At 35.1% G+C, this 3,129-nt stretch overlaps 1 protein-coding gene and 2 long non-coding RNA genes across 3 annotated transcripts in view; 1 reads left to right on the forward strand and 2 right to left on the reverse strand.

The window, feature by feature from the left end:
- The window catches only part of LOC112136438, a 2,924-nt gene extending 1,908 nt beyond the window's left edge, over nt 1-1,016 (forward strand). Inside the window, exons 2-3 of the long non-coding RNA XR_002917345.2 lie at nt 385-455; nt 656-1,016. This is a non-coding gene — a long non-coding RNA (uncharacterized LOC112136438). The remainder of the gene's footprint in view (nt 1-384; nt 456-655) is intronic.
- Nucleotides 1-3,129, reverse strand: part of brip1 (BRCA1 interacting protein C-terminal helicase 1) — a gene marked incomplete at its 5' end in the record, with an annotated part of 129,498 nt that overhangs the window by 97,075 nt on the left and 29,294 nt on the right.
- LOC112136437 lies at nt 1,223-3,027 on the reverse strand. Its single transcript, XR_002917344.2, has 2 exons — nt 2,687-3,027; nt 1,223-1,407 (listed from the first exon to the last, which is right to left on the reverse strand). It is a non-coding gene; the product is annotated as an uncharacterized LOC112136437 (long non-coding RNA).

The following is a 3,129-nucleotide window of genomic DNA, read 5'->3' on the forward strand; positions in this document are numbered from 1 at the left end:
CTTAGATTGTTCACAAATCTAAATATAAATTTGAATAATCCCTAAATACTGAATGTTTTATTGAAAATATCCACCTTTCATTTGAGCAAAATGGACACATTTATGAACAAAAACAAAGAGGAGTGATATTAGAACCACAGCTGAGCTAACAGCTCACTGACCGCAGTAGAAAACATTACAACAGGAATAAGTTTGACTTTAATGTCAGACACGCTGGAATTGTCTGACTTAAGCTCTGTTTACAATGATTATGTGAGAACGGAAAATTTAGACAACTTTTAACTGATGAGAAAAGATCTTCTGCAGCTCCACGATCATATGTATCTGTATGTACATATAGTATCAGATGATACTGTGTTCAGTTAAAATGTGGTTGTTTTTCAGGGTCAAGTCTCTAGAAGCAAAATTCCAGAAAAGTTTTTGTCAGAAGAACAGAGGGCAGCTCTACAATCAAAGTAATATATAGTTAATTTAAATTTTAAACAAAACACAAGTGCCAGATAATTAAAAGAAACCATGTTAAATTTTAGGCAGAGGAACACAAAAGTGTTTGTCTGAAACAATGCATTTTAATCTGATATAACCTGTTTTCTCATTTTACTGAGCTGAATTACTCTGAATTAAAGACTACTGACTGCTGGTGGTTTTCCTTCAGGGATTTCAGTGGAGCTGGTCCAATGCTGAGGAAGCTGGGAGCACGTGTGAGCAGGAGCTGGGGTCGGTTACCGAGGTATCTTCATCTGGAGAGGACCTGTTCTCTACAGACGTGATGCTGAGCAGCAACGTGGACAGACTCTACCGGGCAAGACTCTTGCTGATACTGAAGTTAACCACAAACAGACTTTTCCAGATGCATTTGCTTCATCTAATAAATGTTACTGACAGGTGTGCTGAGTAAATGTTGATTATAAATGTAACATTTAACTGAATGCATTGAAAGGCAAACAAGGTAAACCCCCAACTGTATCTTTGTTTCTGTTGAAAGATGTATAAATGTGCAGTTTGTAATAAACATACCACATTGCCATGAAACCTTTTTTTTTTATTTTCATATCTATTATTACAATGCTCTTGTTAGCTTTCAGTTTTTACCTGCAAGAAGAGACATTTCTAAACTGCTTTGAAAATGTCAACATCAACTTAAAAAAGCTTTAAGACTCAAAATGTTAAACATGGAGCAAGTAAAACCAACTCCTAAATAAAGAACGTCCAATACGAAGACTTTAAGGAGCAGTTTTGATTGAACATTAACTTGGTGTTTGGAGTTGACAGAGTGCTTGATGCTCCTTCTGGATGTTGTTCTGCAGCCCATGAGCCCGACACTTCAGGCAGAAATCACAGCTCCTCTCCTCAACAACCAGTCAGGCTGATGCAGCAGGTCCAGGAAAAAAGGCTCCTCCAAAGGACCTGCAATTAAAAAAGAGATTGAATTTAAATAACTAGATATATAGCATTACCTGCAATGATGCCAGTGTGAATGCTGCAACCTGAATGTGGCAGCTGAAGATGCTTCAATTGATAGCTAAAAAGACTGAAACTGAAGCTCAAAACACTGAAGCTCATTGTTACTAAAATATGACCTAAATGCCAAATTAGCCTAAAAAACAGGTAAAAAGTCTAATTTAGCCATAAAAACTAGCATGTAGCTGAAATATTAGCTAAACTCCAAATAGACTGAAAACCTTAGTAAATACCAAAATAGTCCAAAAAGGTAACATGATGCTAATGTAACAGCTGAAACTCAAACAGCTCAAAAACCAGCAGATACCAAAACACCAATGCAGCTAAAACACTGAAAGAATCCCAAATTAGTTTAAATAACTCATATTTACAGCAGGCAGTGAGAAAAAAAAACCTTCAGACTTAAAACATATGTGGACCGCTTTTGGAAAACAGGAGATCTTAGTGCGCGTCTGAGGTCGTCATGGCAACGAGCACACTGAGGCAGGTGCACGGCTGCGTGTTTCTGTCATTGAAAATGATGCCCTGCACTTGTCTTAAAAATGTTTGTATCCTTTGAACTGTTTTCCTCAGAGTAAAACTAAAAAAAGTTAGTCAGATTACAGAGATTTCAGACTCCAATTAGTGCAATTTGGCCAGTGCATACATGGCTCAAAAATGCTCTCAACATTTTTTTGAGCTAAATCATTCCTGTTTTTACAAATGCCCCATAAAATATCCTGTAAAACAAGTACATATATCCTGGGAAGTGATTCAAATATGTACGAGTAATGCAGTGATGTGTGTTTTTGCTGAAGGTATTAAATGTGACCAACAAGAATTTCTATCAATTTTTGTGCTTAAATTACACTAAAAAAATATATGCAAATAACATCAACCAAAATAGAAACCTGTTAGAATAATATCTGCTCAAATGAAAGGTGGATATTTTCAATGAAACATCAAATCTTGAAGGATTATTCAAATTTATATTTAGATTTGTGAACGAAGAGAGGAAATTAAAATATAGTTTGACAGGACATTTGTAAAATAAATATTGAACATGTTTCTGTTGAAATTGGTAAGTTTACCTTTTATTATTTATGTACAATTGTATCAAACAGCGTTCAGTTGTCAGCTTTGCGTTCGGCATTTTGTCAGACGTCCCCGTGAAAAGGGTCTATTAATGATCATATTCCACATAAATCTGTCCTAGTGATTTGTCTATATTCTATAGTGAGATTACTTGAGTCTCCGTTGTACTTCCTCGTAGAGCTGCCCTCTGTTCTTCTGGCAGAAACTGTTCTAGAACTTTGCTTCTAAAAACTTCACCTGCAAACAAACAAAAAAAAAATACATTTTAACTAGAAAACACAGAATTTGAAATAGTATTGTAGCTAATCATTTTAAGTATAGTTTATGAATATGCATTTTAATGACATTCAAAACACTATGATGGCTACACAAGAAAATAAATCTTTATCTCAATAAATAGAAGATTCAATAAAACAAATTTGCAATGAAAACAACAAATATACAATAACAAAATGCCTAATTATCCAAGTCACATTTATCATAACATTAATATAACAACACGGCATTGACAAGGCAGAACACAGGACAGGACTCAGATGCAGAGCTTAAGGATTTAATTCCTTGGACCAAGAGAAGAGCTTGCTTGGCAGGTAA

This window comes from Oryzias melastigma, linkage group LG13 (assembly GCF_002922805.2).
Source record: "Oryzias melastigma strain HK-1 linkage group LG13, ASM292280v2, whole genome shotgun sequence".
NCBI lineage: Eukaryota > Metazoa > Chordata > Actinopteri > Beloniformes > Adrianichthyidae > Oryzias > Oryzias melastigma.